Raw genomic sequence first — 6,304 nt, 5'->3', positions numbered from 1 at the left:
GGACTTTTACGGCTCAGGTTTTAAATACAGTTTGGTTGTATCTTGCATAGTGATTAACATTTTTCACCCATAAGGTATTGAAAGAATGGAAATCATGCTAATATTTGTTGAACTGTGTTTTTGACATGTCAGGATAGTTAGTTTTGCTGGGTGGTGACTTCAACTAAACAACATATGCTAAATGGTTGTATTACAGATAGAGTTAGTTAGTTTGGTACGCTTACCTGATAAAGCAGTCATTGCTCATCCGACATTTAGTTAGTCTCTGTTGTGTGGTTATTTGTAAGATACTCCATAGACATGCCTGCTTGTCCTCTTCTTGCAGATTCAGAGTTGTACAGATGGCTGTGAGTGATGTCAGACATGTAGTGAGCCTGATGGATCTAACTGTACAGAAATCAAAAGTGTGGTTCAGCCCCTTTCAAGATATTGGATTTTTTTTCTCCACAAACAAGATTTAAAGACACAATTTGTGCCCAAGGTTATCACCGCACTTGAATGCAGATCTACAACAGATAATTCCTTAATCTCTTTTTAATTTCTGATATTTATTGGACTGGTTAAGGTAATAGGATATCAATTGATGTTAACTTCCAACAGAATGCAGCCGTTTTAAATCTTGCAGGGCTTTTTCTTTTTTCTTTTTTTTCCCCCACCCTTTGTTACATTTGACATGCTTTGAGGCAGTGTAGAGCTGTGTGTGTTTTACATGTGTTGAGAGTGTTTGTGGAGAGGTTTGGGATCCACATCTATTCAAACAGAGAACAAATCTTAAAAGCTGTATTCAGATTTACAGTTTCACAATTGGCTTGTTTTTTGTTTTTGCTTTTTTTTCTGTCTAAGCTGCCTACAAATGTGTATTTATTCATTCGAGAGACCTCTTTTTTGTTTTTAATTTTAATCATTAAGTGCCACTGATGTAAGTTATGGTTCCGTTTAAATATCAAGCTTAAGAGAACTTGAAATTTGAGATTTTTATTTTAAATAATTCAAATTGGGATTCTTGTTTTACATTTGTACAGTATTCTACTTGAGTGCTGAAAATACAGTATATCTGAATTGAGAATTGTAATTAAATAGCACATTATTATGCAGTGGTGCAACAGGGAACAAATGATATTTTGTCTTTTTCAAAAACAAGATTCTTGTGTTGGGGTAAAGTCATAGGTTTGGTTTTCAGCATTATTTGCATCTTCTGAGAAATAAATTGATGATATACTTAGCTGTGGCCTGGTGTTGCTCTCGTAAACATGACAGCCATCTCATCTCTTTTATGGCCTCCTGACTCTTAACCCCTACACTTCCCCACAGCATTGAGAAATAATTCCTGCCTTTGTGTTTCAGGTTGATTTTAACTGAAGAGATAAATAAATGTCCTCAAACCAGTGAATGTGTATGCTTCCCATTGCAGCCTGAATTCTAAATTAATTTTGAAAATGCATGGGAAAATGTTTATTGTGATTTTTGTTTTGGTTTTTTTTTTTTCTCCTCTCCTTACTCTTGGCTTTCTCCTCTCCACCTCTCTTGCCCTAAGACCTCAGGCTTATCTACAACAGTGTCTAATCAGTGACTCTTACTAGATTTCACATGCTTAGACTGATGGGGCCTCAAAATTCGAACTGCAGACCTGCAGAGAAATTGTAGTACAGAGCCATAGTCCTACAACCTTACTTGCACACTCCCCTACACCACACCAGATACAGTAAGGATGAAGGGCCGAAGCTTACTGAATGGACTGCTCTATCACTAATACGTAGACAGGACATCCAGGGCCAATTCTTCTTTTTATCAGCACAGCTGCAGAGAACCAGCACCCTGATCCTGTAATTTCACCTCCCCTGTGTGTTGACTTGTCTCCTCGTGCACTTGCATGCTTCTGGTGTGGAGGCAAGGCTTGCTTTGGTGCACACCTCCCATTCTGTCTTGTGCTTGTGTGGATTTGTACCCTGTGCTGGCCTTCTGTTGCCATCAGGGGATTTAGCAGGCACATACAGCATGGAAAATGGCAGATTTTTTTATAAAAACTCTGTATTTGGTACCTAGTGTGTGATACTTGAGGGTTAAAAAGTAAAAAGGTTTTTTTTTTTTTTGTTTGTTTTTAAGCCCATCCTTAGTTTTATTTTTATCACCCTCTTTGACCTCCTTGTTTTTTGTTTTTGTTTTTTTTTTTTCTTTGCATTGTGAAGTGGGCATGCTTGTCAAAAGGACAAATGCTCTCTATTAATAGGCTTATAACCTCATAAATAGTTGTGTATAAAATAAACTGTTATAACTTCTTTTTTAATAAAACATTCAATGTGTATAAAAGGTTTGTGGCTGATGACTTTCATATATTTGTATCCAAATCCAAATTTAATTTGAAATACTGTATTGTCTGTGTATATTATCTTGCAATTTATTGAGTAAATTTAGCTGCTAAATTTGAAATTTCTGAAAGTAAAATTAAAATTCAGCATTCTGATATTAGTAGTAAGTGCACAAATGCTGCTTTTTACTGAAGAGATTCTTCTATTACAAGAGTGCAACCAGTTTCCAGACAATATATCATGTGATTGTTAAGTCCTATTACAATATAAAATCTAAATTAAAAGCATTAACTCTTTTAAAGAGATTGTAAGAGCAGTATTTCCACAGGGTGTCAGTATTTCACTGCACTCCCGTTCTGTTTCTTCACACCAGTTTGTCAGCTTGTACAATATGGGCCACTGTCTCACATGGTCACTGGGAGTACCGTGAAATTTGAGAAAAAGTGTTACTTGAGTCCCTCCATGCTGAAATAGAGGTGATGATTGATTACAGCCATCCAAAGCCAGATTTTGTTGGGTTAACTGGTAATACTAAGGAATATATTTCATCAGTCGCAACGGAAGTTGTAATAATATAGAAGGTAAGCCCTTCAAAGTTTTGGTTGGGATCATATAGCATTGCACAGGCTAAAAAGGTGGTGGGGGTGGAGGCATAGGACTGATTGAACTATCTGTTAGGACAGCCAAATATAATTATACCTGCAGTTCCACATCAGGGTCCAACGAGGGCGCCACCTCATCCATCCTCCTTTATCCTGAGTTGAATCCCCCTCTATATAATCACAGCAGGGAAAAATAAATGCCGTGACATAAGGCTGTTTAATCCTCTCTCCTCTGAAAAATGTATTCTGTCACGCAGCAATCTGCTCTCTCTTCCTGTCTGCCTTAGTTTCTGTAGCAGTTCTGAGACATGAAATTGCTTTGCAGGCTGATATTCCTCAAATGTTTAGGTGACTGATCGCTGTCTTTTTGTATGCTTAGGTGACTTCATGGTGTCACTTAGGTATTGATTTAACCTTCCTTTTAGCACAAGGGCTGTGGTAACAAGATGCATTGAATAGCCTTACAGGATATTTTTACTCTGCACCTCATTCTCTATAGTATAAAACCTGTGCAGAGCCACAAGCTCCAGCGTGTCTAACCCAGATCCCTACAGGATCTTCACAACGGCTAGGAATGTGATCGACACAAGTTTGTGTGCCAATAAACTGCTATGTTATGCCTTTAATTTAATGAAAAGCTGTTTTGTTATTAAAATGGTGCTATGTCCTTTAAACTGTATTTATAAGGGTTAGAATAGCTTCTTGTGACACCTGTCATTATTAAACAGGGATTGTCAGCCCCTTCTGGTCAGTATTCAGCTGCAGCATTTTGGAAATACACCACAGTCATTTAGCTGCTCATAACAAGCCCATCCCTTTTATTTTCCCAGTACTAACCCTCCTCCTGCTTCAGAGGAGAACGGAGGGAGAAAAGGACGAGGTTCTCTGTCTCTCCCCTGTCTTGACCTCCAGAAGTTCAGCAACCTGAGATCCTCAATGAAATATTTAAAGTGTCTGTTTTATCCGCAGTGCGTTGGTCAAGACAAACTGCGGGCCTCCATGACGTAATGCCGGAGCCATCCACCTGCTGTCTGATTGGTCTTCACTGTGCTGGGTGGTCAGGTGACCTGTGCCGTTGTGGCCTTTTAAGACATTACGATGCCCCAAGGCTCCACATTAGGCTCATGGTCTGTCTGCTGCAAGTTTTGATAAATTACTGCTGGCTGCAGTGCTTCTCAGAGCAAAGCTTTTAGCAGCAAATCCACCATATGCAGACATTTTCAAACGAAGACCAATCAGCCAGGTTGGACTGCATAAAAAAAATGTGCTTTTAAACGTGTTTGTATTTTCCATTACGTCTTGTTTTATGACATAGCGTCTCTACATAGCTGCATTGCAATAGGCTCTTTATTTCAGTCAATTCAAGTAATCCTGAATATATACTGGATAAATAGTCAAACCAGAAATATCTGCTACCCCCCCCCCGCCCCCAAACACACATACACACACACTAATATTCTTTTTTAAGCAATCAGCCTGTCAGACAATTTGGGTGCACCGTCCCCAACAGGCAGCTTGTGTTGGGTTTCTCAGGTTGGGACCGGGTGGCAGGCAATGGGCTCTCTTGGGTTACAAGCTCTGTTTCAGTGGCACAGTGGGGGGTGGATGAGGTGATGATGGTGGTGGTGAAGCAGCAACAGCAATGCAATGATCCCTCTTTACTAATAGATGACTCACTGATTAACATGGCCCCCTCCCACCACATCCTCCTCTTGGCTAACAGAAGACATGCTGGTGGTCGCTGTAGTGTAATATTGGCCTGTTTTCTCTCTTTTCCATCAGATGGGCTGCCGGATGTGTTTATTGCTGTTGGTTTTATCCCAACCTGATTTCACTGCCATCTTTGCTGTGTTTTCTTTTCCTGAGTAATGATGCTACATGAGCTGAAGGCAGTGAATAATCCCTTGTTCTGTAATCCTTTGCAGAACTAAGGAGCTAAAATGTGATTTCATATCAGGATAGTTTTGAATTAGTATCTCCCCCCCGGAAATTAGTGCCCCACCGCTCTTATCTGGTTTGATTTGATATTATTTGAATGTAAATATTATTTATGTATGTTATTTTACAATCTTGTTTTAACCTACAATTAATTACAAGAAATAAGAAATAAGTGATCAATAAATGTAATTATTGTATTAGATGTAAATATATTTGGAGATCCTTGATTAAACTATATTATTTAACACATATTCTTGCAACAGATAAACTACATATATGTACAGGCCAAAGGTTTGGACACACTTTCCTATTCATTTGAATGAGAATGTGAATATGTGATATATATCCCCATCCTGACTGAAGTCATCTTTTATTGTCTTTTGGGTTTTCTTTAGGCTCAGCAGACTAAAGCTTACCCCATTATTGTTTGATTTCATCCAGCATCCTATCATGTGGCCCTGATCCCTTCACAGGAGACTGGCTGCTTTGACTCAGCGTCCATCCGATCTCTCGGCATGATAACGCCAAACTTGATGAGTATTTTAAATATTCATAGAAGGCGACTCGTCTGCCATCCACGGCTGCCTGTCACACAGATGATCCCCGGCTCCGGTGTCAACTTTTCCAGGTGGAAACCACGTCAAAGGCCCAGAGAGCTTCAGGCTCCGGCTCCGAGTCAGCTCGGATCGATTTCACTATCGCTATTCACTCTGAAAGCAGTGTAACCAAAACCAGCTTCATCAGCTCTAAATATTAGACGAGTGTTGCCCACCTAGTTATCCGCCTAATTATCAACAGCAGGTCAATGGAGAAGGGCCCTCATATATTAGGCCTCCTAGAGGGATCTGGGGACACAGTTGGGGCTCTCCCTTCAGATGGGACTGGGGACAGAAAGACTGAGGCCCCCGGGGCCCGGGAGGATTCTGCTGCTGCTGCTGCTTCCAGGCCTGGCAAGTCCACATCAGGTTGTATGATTTACATTTTGATGATAGAATAATCACCTACTGCAGGATGTCTCTCAGGCCTGCGGTGTCACAGCAAAGGTATTTTTCCTGCTTTTCCCAGACAGGAAATGTTATGCAACCTGCATAGAGTAACTACCAGTGCGGGCTTTAAATGCAGTATTTGATAATCATTAGCCATCTGGACATGGACATTTGATCCTGCAGCATCTCGGCCCAAGAACTGCAGCATCAACAGCATCAGCCGACTAAAAGTAATCCCGGGATGGGGGCTGGGAAGATGAGGCCAAATTGTCTGATGTAGCCTTTGGTTTAAAGCCAGAAAATACATTGCACGCCATGTTGTAGGTTACCGAGCATTAATAAGACACACAGCTTGTGTTTACTCTCGGAACTATACTATATCCTTTTTTATTTTGTTTAATTAAATTACCAATTGGGATATGCAGACCAGGTATATTATTTTATTTTATTTTTATTTATTTTATTTATTTTT

This window comes from Echeneis naucrates, chromosome 23 (genome assembly GCF_900963305.1).
Source record: "Echeneis naucrates chromosome 23, fEcheNa1.1, whole genome shotgun sequence".
Taxonomy (NCBI): Eukaryota; Metazoa; Chordata; class Actinopteri; order Carangiformes; family Echeneidae; genus Echeneis; species Echeneis naucrates.
This window is presented reverse-complemented; position numbering follows the sequence as displayed.